Genomic DNA, 17,736 nt, shown 5'->3' with positions numbered 1-17,736 from the left:
CTCAGCGCTTCGGCTTATGGACGTACGCTTTCCAAATCTGCAGTCAAGGTCTTCTCAGCGGCACTTCAAGGAAAGACTCGCGCCAAACAACATGCGGCATCTCTGATTCGTTCCACAGGTGAGGGAGGAGAATCGAGTGAGTCATTACGTTCACAGAACATGCGGCCCTGAACTTCTGCCCTCTTAAGGCTGAAAGAAAAGTTCAAATTACATCTGGGTTCGAATAAAAGGAAGCTGTTTTTTTTTTTTTTTTTTTTTTGCCGAAAAACTGGATTTTGGAAACTGCGTTTTTTTATTCGTATCTGTGCACTGAAGTGAAACTACTTTTGTGATAATGTCCCGGGAAATTGCAAGGTCAAACAGGCAATTTTGTGTCATTTGCGAGCGCCGGGCAGAATGAAATAACTGGAATCCAGGATGTCATTAGACTGACTTCATCATTGGTGAGTAACTTGCTGAAAAGACTTTTATGGCGCATTTAAATCATTGTGCATTTCAGTTGTTGGATCTTTTAGCTCATTTGTGAGCAACGAAAACTTTAGCTTGTTTTATTTTTGATTTTATTATTGTTTCGTTTGGCTATTCAAGTATTGCATGACTGCAATCGACACTTTTATCCGTAGTGATTCAGAAGTTATGTGTGCTCCTTTGATATCAAACCCATGACCTTGGTATAGTTAGCACCGATTGCTACCAGAAACATAAACACTTTCAACAGCATTTGAAAACAGGCTATAAGTAAGAATTGCCTCTTTGTAGGCTCACAAAAGTGTCTCTCAAACTCAGTCATTAAAGACATCTTTTCTGTGGCAATACTATGAATGACATGCATTTGTCTAATATTTGTTCGTCCGTTGACCTCAGAAAGCACTTTGGGCACAATAAAAGAAATGGTGTACCAAGAAATCAAAATTATTAGTAAGACCTCAATTTTCTTATCTATTTTTATGGGAAAGGATAGCATTCTGCTCATTTAAACAGACGATTTATTGAATAACGGCCATATGCTACATAGCTTGTCCAATCGTGCATTTTATGCAGAGCGTTTTATCTGAAATGTTACTATATCGAAATAATACATTTTATCAAATGCATTTACTGGGAATCGAACCCATGACCTTTGTTTGAGCTACAGGGCAAGTAACTTCCCAGTATGTGGCAGCTGATCTGAGACTGAAATCTGCTGAACTTTGATGTGATGAGTCACTTCCTGTGGTGATTGGGGCACAAGTGTCCAGGTGGGAATAAAACTCTACAAACTCTGCATTCGTTTGGTCTTCAGGTTTCATCAAGTTTGGAAACTTCTGCAGATTAGCCTCAGGCACTAATTCATATAATCTCAAAAATGCAGTTTTAACGGCTTCAAAAGCAAGACTGTGTTCAGACATCAGAGAGAAGTGAATCTCTTGAGCCCTACCTTCCAAAACACTCTGCAAAATCAATGTCCAATGTCTGTGTTCAGGCCAACCCAAAGTAGCGACTGTCAATTTGGTAAAATATGTATTTATGATATAATTTAGTATATTATATTATAGATATTTATATATTTCAATTTGATGTAATAGACCTATTTGTGGGTCTGTACAGACAGGCAGTAATAACTGACAACATTGTAATATTTTATAATTGATTTTAAATATAATAGTCTTTTTTCTTTTAGACAGATCTCAAATCTCCTATGTGAATATTTATGTATGTAATTACAGACATTTATTCTTATTATTTATAAAATTATTAAATAATCTAAAATATTTCGATTCATTTTAGAAATATTTTTATTATTTAATAAGTGTATTATTTCCTACATGTTTGATATAAGTTGTAAATCGCATTAGTGTACATTTAAATTAGAGCTTTCAAAAAAATGATCATTTATCATTTTTTTGTTTATGCTGTATATGTATGTGCACCGTGTATATATTATTTCAAATATTTACTTTTATAGATATTCATATTCTGATCTTTTACATCATATATTAAATATTTATATAAACATATTTTCTTAAATATCTACATGTGTTTGTATTTATATATACATTAATAGCACTAATTTAAATATGACATTATTAATGTCAGCACATTTTAGAAATGTATTTATAATATATATATATATATATATATATATATATATATATATATATATATATATTCATAAAATAATGGAAAATAATTATTCAATAAAGAAGTTTTTCTTTTATAATCTTTCTTTTTTTCTCTCTCTGATGCAGATCTAAAATCTCATTTGCGCACATTTAAATATTACATTATTATTGATGCCTCAGATAAGACGTTTTCTTAAAAATTTGATGCGAAATGTGTGTTGAAGGCATTTTTGAGAAGGCATCTGCGAGATTAATGGCATCTCGAAGGGAAAAAAAAAGTTTCCATTTTCTCTCTATTTAATCGCGCTGCTGTCAAAAGCGAACAATTGAGATATGAATAAGCGTTTTCATTTGTGATTTGTTCTTTGCCCGGAGTTCTAGCTTTCCACTCAAGGCCTCGCAAATTCATCGCATTTGTAATAAAACCGGCAACAGGCTTCGCCGACAACAGACTAGACATTTCTAGTCTTGTAACTCGACATTTTCTCGCTCTCGACTGGGTTTAACGGTTTCACCCAAAGACGGAGTCGATCTCCTCTCGTCTCCCCGGTGGTCCTCAGAGGAGCGCTGAGACAGTTGTCTTGATTATGTTGTTAGTAGAAGTGCTCATCCCGTCTTAATGCAATTAGGGATGTGACAGCCTTCTCAGTGAGTTATGATGTTCAGTGCGCTGCACAGCTCAGTGTATCACAAAACCCATGACACCACTGTGATTGACAGCGTAATAACTGACATTGTTATGAAAATGAATGTGGAGGTAAACTCCTGCTCCTCTGTGTGTATAGTAGATCGCAGACAGGAGGTCGTCAGATGTAGTACAGCTCATATTGCGATATATTTAGCCCCTAGGTGTTGTACTGTACATATGCAAATAGTCGGTTGGATATAAGATACGACAGAAAAACATGCATTTTTTTCCCTTTTGGTAATATATATAACTTTGTCTTGTGCTCCAGCTTTGGCAAAGTAATTATATAAATACGTTTGAATATAACGCCTGCCAAGAAAAAAAACAAAACATGAATAGTTACTTTGCATATTACTCATGAAGTGATTCTTTTGAAAGCGTGTTTTTTAAAAAATCACAACGATCACCGTGGAAGGCCAACAATCAAGTATTTGTTGGCATTTCACAGTTAATAAATATATAAAGAAAAAAATAATAGATGGCTCAAAGCGGTGGTTCACCCAAACATGAAAATCTCTTATTTATTAACTCCCCGGAATCTATCCACTTTTTGTCTTTTGTGGAAACGAAAAGGTCCCAGGTAAAAAACAAGTACACTTTCTATAATGTAAATAAAGTGCTCTATTTCTGTACTTAATATACTAAAAATTTATCTTTAGTACTTCTTTAGTACTCAACTGTGCTATTTTGAGACACCACGAATATGAACTAAAATGCACATTTAACACACTATTTTTTGTTTTTAAGTGTATTTAGTTATCACTTGTAGCGCACTCGAAACCATATTTCATGCAATAGTACACTAAATACATTTTTAAAAACAAATGTGTGTTAAAAGTGCATTTTAGTTCATATCGGGGGTGTCTCAAAACAGCGCAGTTGAGTACATTCAAGTACACTTGATCTTAAGTTTATCTTAAGAAGTACTAAAAAAATATTTTTAGTATACTAAGTACAAAATTAGTGCGCGAAAATAGAGCGCTTTAATTACATTATGGAAGTGTACTCGTTTTTTTACCTGGGGTAACATTTAGAAAATCATGCACACCACTATAACCCATTTAAGTATTATGAATGCGATCAAAATGATTCGTGTCCTGTGATTCGCACATTTCAGAAGCGATTATCATTCACATGACGAACAAATCAGACAATGCTGCTTCCATGAACTCACCAAAAAAGCAAAATAACCTAAATCTTAATAAATTAAAATAAATATATAATTTGGCTTTAGACGAGTTAGGATGTTTGGCATGATTCATATGAATCGCATTTATGTTTTGATTTGCTTTTCATTATATAAACAGCTAGAATATTCTTTAATATATTTGATGGATTAATTCATTTACTGACTGATTGATTGATTGATTTATTATTTTCACAGAACAATCACTTGCTTGTTGTTCGTTAGAACGACAGGCAAATGATTAAATAAGAATGAATTTTTGGGGGGTGAGCTGTCCCTTTAAGTCTATTAAAACATCAGTCACACTGACCTGTTTAATAAAACCCTTCGCCTGGATAGAAGATTTGTCCTTTCTAGGGCAAAGTGTGTACCTGGGACCATCTGTAGCTTGTGTGTTTGTGTACAAGTGTGTGTGTGTGTGTGTGTGTCCATCTGTGAAACGCACACTTGTCTTATTAGTGTCTCAACGTAACCATATCCCTGTCAAACGGTGACAGCTCTATTTCCAAACCCGCCATATTGGCTGATTGAGTCTGTCATTGGTGCATTTGGGGGATGGTGGAGTATGTTCCTTTAGTTGCTCAAAAACATGCTATGGTTTCCCAGAGGATAATTTTGCCGCTTAAATGTTGCAGCTTATGAGACTCAATCGGGTTGCATCGCCGTGGCCTTCAGAGGTGGATGCACTTTTTTGGGCTTCAAAACCTCAACCCTATCGACTGCAATTATAAACCTTTGCAGGGCGTGTTTTAATATAACTGGAACACAACGCCTAGGTTCGATTGAGAGTGAACGATCTCATTTTTGGGTGAGCGATCGTGCGTTAATCAGAAATGCTGCATATATTTGCACAGCCGAGGAGTTGAAAAAACATTGAGTGAATAATAACTCAGAATATGATTTATAAGGCGTTGCCTAAAAGTTGACATTAATCTAAAACCAACCATTATTCAAAACACTCTGTAAATGAAAATGAAATATTAGCAGTGTGTATTGGCTTTTCTTCGCGTACAGCTTTCAAACAAATCAGTTAAAACTCTAGCTAGAAATAAACAACTACGGCTCATAATTAAAGCAAATCCACACGCCTGGCAGGAAGGGATGAAAATAATTGTTTTTCCATGCAATTGGAGATGCCCAGGGGGGTCAGATTAAAAACGCCTTCAGGCTGCTTCATGAACTACCCTCCCTGATGCCTTTGAGATCTGCCTTTTAAAGTAATGACATCAAAACATGGTCTTTTGCTGGGAGTATCTCTCTTCCTCAAAGGCCTGAGACACTGGGTGCCTTGCATCTCTTAATTGGAACTGATTAAAATTTTCAATGTTGTTCATCCTGCACTGTTTGCAGTTCTTTCCCGGGCCTTCTCCGACCCCTTCTTGCCCTTTGATGAACGAACAGCGTGTTTTCACACTCATTACATTTTTAACGCTACTGTTTACTGTATGTTGTGCTCAGATTTTACTGAGGTCAAACGGCAAAGTCTTTGAACTTGTGTTTTTTACTTTGTGTTTTTACTTTGGGAGACTAAAGTACAGCTGAATTATCAGCTGAATGAATTAAAAAAAACTTTACCTTAAGTTGGAGAATGAATTTCCAAAAAAGTGGAGTGTTCCTTTAACGTAATTTAGTGCTGTTTTAGTATCACAGAGATTTTTTTTTGCTATGATGAAAATTTTAGTAATTGTGTTTGTGTTAATTGTGTCCTTGTGTTTTAAATGAGTTTTACTGTATATTATTAGTTCCAGTTTTACTTATAGTAGATAAAGCTAACTAAAATGAAAAAGTATGCATTGAAAACTATCTTATATATATATATATAATATAATTTATTTATTTATTTATTTTTTGGAGATACTTGTTAATGTTTTAAGTTAGATTTTATTTTCATATTTTTGATTTCAATTTAATTTCACTTTTTAGTGTTTGTTTTTTTAGGAAATTTTACATTTGTTTTGGTTTTAACTGCGTTAACCCATTAATTATTTATTATTTTTTAACGCAGATGTCCAGCGTTTACTGCAGTTTTCAATTTACGTAAAATGCAAGCTTACCGAAAACCCATAAGCCAACTCAATTTAAACTGAGTTTGCATTAACACATTATTTTGTCCAATTTCTGTTCAGTGCGCTTTCGTGTTTGATGAGATTTTCAGGCCGTAATTGAAAGCATCTTGGCAGCAGCCATGTTGATTGTCGCCGTGATGTGAAGGTTGTAAATGTATTGTGCTAACAGATTTCTTACAATTACATAACGTGATAAACAGAGAGCTTCCTCAGCAGTACAGTGTGGGCTAATGGAAGCTCTCGGTTCCTCATATCAGATCACAGAACTTGCGGTAAAATGCTGATTGTGCATTCGTGGGGGCTGTAGGGAGATTTACATGCTGGTGCGCTGAAGCCTGTCGCTGTCATACCCATTAACATCACATCTCTCTGCCCAGGCCTTGCGTATTAGCCAGAGGGACGATTTTAACATAGTTTGTGTTGTTTCCCTGTAGTAATAGTTCAGATTATCACGCACGGTTATGCCTTCGATATCGCTGCTGTAAACAGCACATTTTCCATCTTCAGAGAGGGGCAGTTGGTGTTTTGATTAGAAATGAAATAGATTCCTTTAGGGCAAGTGTTGACCAAGACTTCAGGAGTATAAGTCATCATAGATTTATGAGGGAAAATGATCAGAAAATACATCAGGGTTGGAGCCGAGCTTTATGCAATGAATAAAAAATGAATTTGGGCTTAAAAGTCCAGATGAAATAAAAAAAAAAAAAAAAATTGACCCTTTTACTTTCATAATGTACTTTTTTTTCTTACTGTGAATTATTCATTAGTGGATGTTATTACAAAGAATGAGAAAAAAACATCTTGAATCTTACAGTTATGCATTGATTTAGCTAGCTTGAGTCTATTCCGATATGTAACGTCTAGTTTTCATTATCAAATGAATTCCTGATGATTAAAATCAAATCCCACCCAATTTTTGTTTCCTCGTTGATGAAATGAAAGGGAAAAAGATCGTATTAAATATAGAAAATAGTCATCTGATTTGTTTGGCATTAAAAATCCACTTGGCCCATACAATGTATATTATTAGTACATACTCTATATTACAGAGATAAATGGAAATTAATAAAAACAATTCTTTGAATCCAGATGTCTCTCAGACTGACCGAAAGAGCAGTTATTGTTGATTCAAAAGGGATCTCAGAGCCAAAGGCAACAATGGTTGATTTTGCATTTATAATTTTTTATATGCTCTCTGTGCTAAAATGCATTTAAGAATATTGAATAAGTCTGGCTTGATATCACCAGTCTGACAAATCATTATGAAAACAAAAAGACAACGCCAGAGTCTGGTATATAATTTACGTCCCTCTTTCTTTCACCGAAGTAAAACATTACTGTGAAAAATGCACTTGACAGAAGAGTTTGGCGATGGGCCTTTATCACCAACCCGGACATGGCAATGAGGTTCTTGCGCGCAAACAACGTCAGAAGAACATTTTTGCAATATTACGTTGATAAAAAACAAGCTTTTTAACTTTTTTTTTTACAACGTAAACTCTCTCTGCTTTCCGAGCTGTCAATAAGAGTAGGAACACATCCAACAAATTAAGCTAAAAAAGGCATCTCAGCGATTTCCTAAAGGTTTTCTATCTCTATCCTGGAATCAGAGCAGCGTTGCATTACCTCAGCTGAGAGTCAATACATTAGGATGCCGTAATTTGTTTAAGAATCTAACAAACCGACTAACATGCTGCTGCAACACAATCTTGACAAACCCGGTATCCGGTACATCTGGTAATCAGAAGTTTGTTTAATGCTGTGAAGCGTAACGCAGCACGAAGAGTTGGAACAGATTGAAACAGAGAAGAAGAAACTCTCAGCGCTGATGTATCTGGCAGACGGGGGCCGTGATTATTAAGGAACACCTGTTCAGCAAGCCAGGGCAGGTCTTGCAGACTGAACACGGGCTAATGAAGGTCTCTTCTGGTTAATTGTGTAAACTATAAATAGAGGAAGAAGATGGTGCCGAACACGGGTGTGATCCCCCAGTGTCAGGTCTGGGACTGTTGAGGTCAGATCTCCCCATCGGATCAGGATCACGCCTGTGACCCGTGCGTATGTGTGTGTGTGTGTACGCATCTTTAAAACGCTGGTCTTTAATTATTCGAGGGACCGTTCAAAAATAAATGGTCTTTTGCGAGGTATAACCAAGACTAAAGACTGTGATAAATGCCCATAGCTAATAAATAAAAGCAATGTGGTAAAATCCTTTCTGTTCTGTTTCTTTTTGGAATTTCTACCTAAATTCTGATTTAGGGAAGTGTTTAAGTCAGAATATGTATATTCTAAATGAAAATTAATTTAATTTATATATATTTTTATTATATTTACTTAATTTTAGAAGTAATATTTTATTTGATTAAATTGTTTAGTTGTTTAGTATCTTTGTTTCACATAAACCACTTGGTGAAATTCTATAACAACTACAACAATAATAACAATAATTATTGTTATTCATGTATGCAAATATTTAGTAAAATTTCTATGACATTCACTCATAGCTATATTTAAAATATAATTTTATTTGCTAATTTTCTAATTAATATTTGAAATAATGTTGCATTTTAGCAAATATCTCTTTTCACAGTAAAATTACTTCTTGAAAAATTTTTTTTATAAAATAAAAAATTGCATAAATAAAGGAAACATTATTTTACTTTGTCTACTTTCAAATGTAATTAAATCTGTTTCTTTGTAATTGTGAAATTCACTAATAAAAATAGTTTCTCCACCAATTTCTTGAATTAATAAATTTTAAAGTAATATTCATTTAAAATGTAACTATTTAGCATTCACAACTTTTTTTTAAACAAGCAATAGTCCTTGAGGCTGTGCTGTACAGCAATTGCATGCATTTCGGCTTAAATCATTTTAAACTAAAATGTATTTATAACAAGAGTAAATGTATAGATAACCTTTAAAAACAAGGGCGCGTATGATAGTTTGCTCTCTTAAGCCGTAGCACGAAACAAACAAATAAATCAGTGAAAAAAGTAAATGAGAAATGAATGCAACCGTTAATGAATAAATATTTGAACTGCCTCTGCGGTCTCCGGGAGACCTTTCAGGCAATAATTGAATAGTCGGCGGGAAAACGGTGCTTTCCACCTTGAAAAGAAATCACACCACAGCCGTCAAAGATCGAAAACTTTCCCTCTCCAAAATGACACTGCCTATCTTTATGATGAGGCCTTACTTCCTCACAGGAAAATATATAAATATATCTATTGACTTCAGATACCGTATACAGTCTGCTTTTTTTTCATGTTCGCTCGCTTTTTATCTGCACGCTCGCAGAGGCTTTGGCCTTTTCAGACCGCGGTGGGTTTGCGAGTTTACGGTTAAAACACTCTAAAGTGGCAGAGGTTTCAATCGATGGGACTCACTCCAGACCTCATGCAATCAGTGACCTGGACAAAATACCGCTGACCCCTGAGATTCCAAAACAAAAACAGGAGAAAAACAATAACAGCGTGGAGAGAAAACAAGCATCCGAGGACGCTCTTCTTGGAAGTCCCGTTATCTGCGTCCGGTAAAGGTTGTCTCACGAGCCGATTCGTTAATATTCATAATTACCTTGTCTGCAACCAAATAATTAAGAATTTACCACGCGTCAATTAAATGAAACAAGTAAAGTTGACAAACAGGAGATTATGTGTCAAGATTTTGAGGCCGCGAGCAATTGCCCTATGTCACGTCCAATTATATCTGTTATTGTTTACCAAGTCCGTCCCAATTAGGGCTCGGGATAACTCTATCCGTGCTTAGCCGAGTCTTTTTCCATATCCTGATATTCTTTTAGACGCAGCGGGCTTGATTCGTTATTTGTTTATTTCTTGAAAGTGAATAAATAAGCGAACTGTTGGTTGTTATTGCGAGCACAAAAACGCAGCAAAGCGAAATGCATTGACGTTACACGGGAAGCTGTTAGAGGCGGGTATCTGCGGAGATACGGGGAAAACGCTCTTGCCCCCCTTCAGAGGGAATTATTTATGTCAGGCTACACGAGCGAACGCTCCCTGCTAAGTGAGCCCCAAAACTTCCTTTTTTCATCTTAAAATTCAGACCAGCAGCTCTTGACAAACCGAGCTTTCCTCTGTTGTTATTTTGATTTCCGGAGAGCTTTTATGAAAGCATAAACAGTGTACCTTTAAAACTACAGAACCATAAACGTTTCATGGCGCCTTGACAAGTCATATTAAACTCTTGCTCACTGATGCCTGATTAATTAGAGAAAAATAAAGCGAAGCTGCTTTAAGTTACTCGTAAGTTCTTATTAACGTTCAAATCTAAAGTGACTAACTGTCATGTTTTTTCAGTCGGCCTATCACTCAAGTATTACGATTATTCATATACATCTACGTTTTGATTTTTCAATTTTGGTATTGATAATTAAAAATAGCGTTCACTGCCTGGATTGTAGGCTGAGACAACACGTGTGGCATAATCTTGATTATTACAAAAAACATTAATTCATTTAAAAGCTAAAAACAAAGTTGTGGCGAAGGATTTCCGCCTAGAACGCTGCCAGTTTTTGGAGTATTTAAAAATCGAAAAATTACGTTCGTAAACGTATCATTTTAGCAATTAATACTGTCAAAACCTCTCTTTTATTTGAGTTGTGAATAGTTTATTTAGAATGTACTTATTTACAGAAAATGCTAGCAAGCAATTTAAGACTACGCTATATTATATATATGATATGGAACCGAAGATTAATGATAAAGATTTATCCTTTTCTAGCCATTTTAGCCAAGTACATTTTCTCTAAGATGCAAAATTCTTATTTAGTGGTGGTACTATTAAATAGAACTTTTATTAATTATTAATCATAAACACTCTAGTTCAAAGTACCACCACCAAATCACAAAAACACGAACAAATAAACATAATAATAAACAATATGCCGACAAATAAGTAGTTTTGCATCTAAGGGATAATTAACTTGCTAAAAAAATCATTATGGTAATACATGAACATCTCAAATCCCTCCCCCTCCCAAAAAATACTGAGCCCTATTTTAACCAATCGTAATGGCGCAGGTGCACTCAGAGCGAGTCCAAATCCACTTTCGCTATTTTTAACGTTATTTCAACTTATTTTAAACGTATAACATCAATTATAACGTAAGTACCTCATTGTGACCCTGCTTTCATTAAAAAATAATTGATGAATTTTTCAAGTAATCAACATATTGAACTTGACTTACTTACTAAAAGTCTCGTTAATGAGACCCCGTTGCCAACATTTCCTAATGACCTTTATTCAATGGGTTTTTTTTGGCTCCATCAGTCTCTTCCCTGACGAACCATGAATCCAAGCAGAAGTCTTCCTCTGAAACTGTAGAAAAGTGTGACATGTTGTTGCAAACCCCACAAATCATGTTCACATAACTGTTTGTAAACTTACAACACCTTGGAGATTGTTAGCAAGGTCAGCGAACAAATCTGCCATTAGATTAGCAGCAAAAACCAGACCAAGCGTGGCGAGAAATTTCTGCCATCATACTGAACGAACCGTAAAAATGGTTACCTTAAGTGATATTTCGTACAAGGCCGTGAAATATTCTCTCTTGGGCAATTGGAAACAAGCAACCTTGTGTTTACTTCCTGAAGCATAAGACATTTGTGTTTACTAGCCCTAGCGGGTGAGAAATATCATAGTTAGCTAACTTGATTTATGATTTTCTTTGTGTGTAAGAAGCTCTGACTAAACAGCACAGTGGTTTTAAGGTATGATAAATACGAAACTTAGAGGTTTTTTCTTCACCAAGACTAGCTTAGCAACGTTTAATGTGCTACCTTGTGCTCTACCGAAGCCCTCAAGAGCCGCTGAAGAGCTAGGCCGACTTTTTTTGAGAGTCGGAAGATGAGAGCTTCCAGAGGACACATTTGAAAGGGATATTGCGATACTGTCCAGAGAACGAACAAGATGGACATCACAAACGCTGAAGAGTTGGTCAAAGCTTTTAATCCAGTGTCTGAACAGACGAATCCCACATTGGCTGTCACCGCTTCATTTCCTGTCCGGTTCCTTCGTGACATCCCGGTGACTCATCAGCGGTGAAAGCCGTCAAAAGAACCATCAATCAGGATTTACGGAAGCTGTACGACATCCGTTTGGAAAAGAACGGTCTGTAGACGGCCGCTGGGTCTCGTTCCTATTGAAAATACAGTAGAAGTGATTATTAGAAAGATATGTAAGCAATAAGGTGAGAGAGGCTCAGCTGTATCATGATCATGATTTAATTGTGATTACCACACAATAATAAACATTAAAGCTAAAAATATAATATATCGATATGTTACTTTTCAATTAAACGCAGTCTTTCCTTTCATCGAATGAAAACAAAGAATAGCATTATCATCCGCTTTATCGTTTATTTTTAACACCATATATATTTTCTCACACTCATATTGTCATTAAAAGTAATTGTAAATGCGAAATTAAACAAAAAAAAATTATATTAAAAATACCCATTCCAATAACTAAGACACCAGGTTGTTGACAATGTATTTATTTATTCCTTTATAGTTATTAGTTTTAATTAGGCTGCCTCTGAAATCAATTTGCAACTTATTAAAACCGTTTTCGTACATCAGAGGCTGTACTGAAACGTAAAAAGAATATTAGGATTTATTATTAAATGCATTTAATAAATGTTCACCCCCCCAAACCGTTTTCAGTGAAATATAACTGAGATGCCCGTCAACTAAGCATATTTTAAGAGTTCCTGTTTTTCTCTTTCCCGCAGTCTCCTGAGAGAAAAGTGAATGAATAATTGCAACATGACAGTGCTCAATTGGAATAGTTGATGTATCACTAAACATAATTAATATGGTATCGCCAGGTACCTGCCTCTTCTCGCTCCTACCGAGCTGTGGAGATTATTGAAGGGCAAACGCGCATGTGTATGTGCGCGCTCACAAGATGAAGTTAAAGGCTTGACTAATAATGCTCTAATCTGTACCCATTTCCACACCGAATTTGCAGAGCAGGGTGTCCTTAGGGGAGTTCGAGCTCTCTGAGCCAGAAATGGCGTCCCACTGCGCTGAATGAAAGGTAGGACTAATAAGAAAAGGACAGACAGTGCTTCTCGCAGTCTTTTGGTTATCTAACAGCGTTTCTCTTGACTAAACCACACCTTCTTGACCTTCCTTTGACTGAAAATAAGTGCTGTTACATGAGACAACTTCAGAATAAAACTGTGTAGAATTAGTGTCAAATACATAACTTACATGCTAAAGAGAGTTTTTTTTTTTCTAGCTAATTTGCAGTTAGCTTATCTTTCTCTGTGCCAGAAAAGTTGTCCCTATCGAGGCAAAGCAGAATTATAACCGTTACGCTTACACCGAGCAACACATGTTCGTTCCTGAATGAATCGTGTGTTTGAACGAATCGGTTAGCAAGTGATTCAATGACTCGCTCGTTTGGTTCCTGAATGAATTTGTGTTTTGAACGAATTCGGTCGAGTGAACGGTTAAAGAGTCGCTCTCTTTTGATTGTTTTTCTTAGTGCAATGCTTTTAAACGATTCCTTTGAACGAAAGGTGAAACGATTTGCTCACTTTTAATGCGTTTCAATCATTTTTTGAGTGAAAATTTAGTTTGATTTGCTTTTAATGAATCAATGCTTTTACTTTTTTTTTTTTTAAACGAATCGGATGAATGAATGCTTAAATAGTTTGCCCATTTGTTTCTTAACAATGTTACGAACAAATCATTTGAATGAATTGCTAAATGGCTCGTTCATTTTGTTTCTTAGTCAGTCAATATTTCCAAATGAGTCATGAGTGAACGGTTAAATGTCTCAGTTTCTTACTGAATCAAGTTTCTAAATAAATCAGACGAATCATTAAAGTGTATAACTCACTTGTAATTTGTTCCTTATCAGTGTTTTGAATGACTCGGTTTACCGAATGCCTAAAAGACTGGCTCACTTTTGATTTGTTTCTTAGTGAATCGATGTTTCTGAATAACTCAGAAAAGGTTAAATGACTTGCTCGTTTTGATCCGTTTCTTAATAAATCAATATTTCTAAACAAAGCAGTTAGGTGAAAAATTAAAGGGTATAACTCACATGTGATTTGTTTCTTGTCAGTGTTTTGAATGACTCGTTTGAGTGAACGCCAAAAGACTGGCTCACTTTTTTTATTCGTTTCTTAATGAATCAGTGTTTCATTCGGTACTTTTTTAAAATGAATTCTGTAGATTCGGATACACTAATCTTTCCACACAGTTTTTGTTTTGCCTACTATATAAAGCCTCACTGTCCAGTTATTGCTTGTTTTCACAGCGAAGAGGTAAAGCCATGAAAACTGTACAGTGTATTGGCACAAAAGCCTTTGACACAGCAGAAATGATGGCGCCTCCATGTTAAGTTGCTATGGGAGAAGAAATCAGTGCTCTTGACAGGATCTCTTTTTCTCCTCACGAGTGCCTAACAAGGCCTCAGCCGTTATTCCCAGCAGGAAGACGTCACATAAAGAGCGGTGGGGATCAATAGAGCTGAGTGTTTAATATTCTCCACATAAATTATAGCAGTGCCGAGGGACTGCGGATGCTCTTGTCTGACTGCGGAGTGAGAGAAGGGACGATGAAATCAATTAGAATTCAAGAACGCCCTCGTCCGAGCCACTTTTTTTTCTAGAACCAGTGATAAGATTTAATGTCAAGTTGTATCCTGCTGGATGGGAAAGTGTGAAGCAAATGACTGATAACAAGAAGGAGTGATTTTATATTTTGAATTTTTTGCTCTGGTAAAGCAGAGTGTTATTTAAAAGGATTTTGATTCCCATGCAGCATAAACACTCCGTTTCAAAGCATTATGGGCCTTTATTATTTATTTTATATATAATTTATTTTTTTGCATAATCTTATATAATTCTAAGATTAATTTTGATTTGTGTTTCTCATTGGATGGAGCTAAAAGTTTGTATTTTTTATTTAATTATTATACTTGTTTACATAACATACATAAAGTCAGATGGTTATCAAACTGTGAAATTAAAACGCATATAGAAATAATATATATATACACAATACTTAAACAATATAAACTTTGCAACTGCAATTTATTTTCTGTAATTTAAGTTTCTTTTATAGAATATTCATTGACTTTTAAACTATATATATATCTTAGCACTTAAAATAATGGTTAAAGAATTTAACTAATATGGCTTCTCTTTATATAATGTATAAAATGAAAATGAATTATATAAAGTGAAAATATATATAAAGTAAAAAGTGATAAATATATATTAATATAATAATAATGTATATATATATATATATATATATATATATATATATATATATATATATATATATATATATATATTTATTTTTTTTTTTTTTTTTTTTTTTTTTTTTTTTTTCTTCATCTCGCTACTGGCCTTTTCATTTTATGTTTTAAAAAATGTACTGATTGCCAAACAAGCCAAATAATTCGTATCACAGTTTATTTATTCAAAAATCATAGCTTTGGGAATGATATCGAGAATGACCCATAACTCCTGCCCAGTAACCACAAAAGTTGATTACTAATCTGACACTTGCAGATGTGAGAGACAAACCTCCACAGACCACGGCTGAAAATGACCTCTATAAATCCCATCACATTTTCAGATAAAATACGAGCTCCATCTGAATACCAAAACTGACCCCTCACTATTTAATTCACACCGAAGCACCAGTTTTATTTTGACACACTGAGAATATGTGTTATGTCGATAAAAGCCGTCTTCTTTTGCAAGTATGGCATGATATCCAATTGGCTCCAAAACAGAATTCCCAGCTGGTTTTTACTTCAGTTCTGTTCTTCATAGTGGCTCGTCTCCAACCTCTCTTATTTTTTAATAAAACGCTCCTTCCCATGGGCACCGCTTTGCCTGGCAGTAGTCTTTATTTCTTGCCGGCTTTTCAACCTGCCAAGCTGTAGGGGATTTGGCCCTTGGGACGATCCTGATCTCCACACGCGCGTCTCCACTTACATGACGCTCCCCAGAGCTCTTCCTTGACATTCATCACGTCCTCTTCAAGAAATTAGTGTTTATTGTGTTATGTAAAGAGATTGGGCAAATCATTTCATGTAATGATGTAAAATACACATCGTTAACAAAAAGCAGAAAGCCACTGGCATTTTGAGCATTTGAATTGATCACGGGGGAATTTCATTTTACATCAAAACCTTTTTTTTTTTTTTTTTGCTCAACGTGTATAATTATCACATTTTATTGTTTGCTTAAAAAATGTAAATTTCAACAAATATTTGTTTATTTCAAATATTTTAAAAGAAATACTTAGTATTACTTAATTATAGTCATTATTTAATATTTACTACAATGGCTTTTACAGTTTTAATTTTTAATATTTTATGTAAAATAGTATATATAAAATAACAAATAATAATAAAATAATAATAAGAGAAATACATTGCATACACACTGATCAAGTAAAAAATAATAAATATTAAGAAATACTATATATAAACTATATATATGAAAATGTATGTATATATGTGTGTGTGTGTGTGTGTATACATATATATTCAAAGATTTTTATTATTAATTTTAAATGTACTTAATATAAAAATGAATATATATATATAATTAAGTGTATGAATACTTAATATAAATTAATATATAAATAATAATAAAAATATATATATATATAATAAAAATATTACTTATTTTATTATTCATATATTAATATTGTATAATACAATAAATATTGTATTATTATTTTTATTAAGATCATAATCAGTAAAATGTTGGCATATTTTTGGCATATACTTACTTTTACACTGTAGGGTGTTACAGCTGCATATTCAACAGATTTCGTTAAAGTAGACTCGAGAGCTTGTCGAGCATATTTTGGAAGCATCTGCAGCTTCTTTCAATACTTTTTATTTGACTCTTTTTCACCTCCTAATGGTTACAGTTTTCCGGAGGGACCCTTTTAGCGGGACGGATGGGTTTATAGTGGCTCAAGCCTCCTATACTGTGCCAGAAACAATGTTAAAATAATATAGAAAGCTCTTCCCAGATTATCTCAACATATTTCACTCGGTCTGGGTATGAGCTCAGAATCAGCTTCTCCTTCAATCCTCTGCTGCGGTTTTGAATCACTGACCAGTAACAATGACCTTTTATTGACAGTGATTGCATTTCTGCACCTTATGATAAAAGAATAACAGTATATTCATCCATGCTCATCTATGTCAAGGACTGTAATTAGTCTAACAAATCAGAATAAGAATGCAGCTAAATTAGATTCATTCATCAAATGCGGTTTCTTGATTAGAATTATTCATTTTTGAAGCACGCAGCTCATCTCCTAGAAACACTGAATGTCAAAGAGATGCAAAGAAAAATACATTATACAACACTTCTAAAATACTACAATTAATAAGCTTTGTTTGAAAAAAGTCACCTAAGGTTTATTTACAAAATGTTCATTTGTCTCACGGTAAATGTATACAGAATGTTTATAATAGTACAAAATGCAATGTAAAATTTTACATGCAAAGTAAATGTTTTTGGGTGTATACTATGTATATATAAATACAAACACATGCATGTATATATTTAAGAAAAATATGTTATGTTTATAATATTAAATAGTGCAGTAAAGTGATTGTTCATGATTAATTGCATCCAAAACTAAATATGATATAAATTACTTGATTATA

The 17,736-nt window shown here is 34.3% G+C and overlaps 1 protein-coding gene across 1 annotated transcript in view; it reads left to right on the top strand.

Moving 5' to 3' along the window:
• The first annotated feature begins 254 nt into the window (after positions 1–254).
• Positions 255–17,736, top strand: part of lrrc4ca (leucine rich repeat containing 4C, genome duplicate a) — a 173,041-nt gene continuing 155,559 nt past the window's right edge. Inside the window, exon 1 of the mRNA XM_043228689.1 lies at positions 255–443. The gene's annotated coding sequence lies outside the window, so the exon portion shown is untranslated. The remainder of the gene's footprint in view (positions 444–17,736) is intronic.

Source organism: Puntigrus tetrazona, chromosome 25, assembly GCF_018831695.1.
Source record: "Puntigrus tetrazona isolate hp1 chromosome 25, ASM1883169v1, whole genome shotgun sequence".
NCBI classification, from domain to species: Eukaryota; Metazoa; Chordata; class Actinopteri; order Cypriniformes; family Cyprinidae; genus Puntigrus; species Puntigrus tetrazona.
Note: the sequence above shows the minus strand (reverse complement) of the source record. Positions and strands in the feature narration are given on the sequence as shown.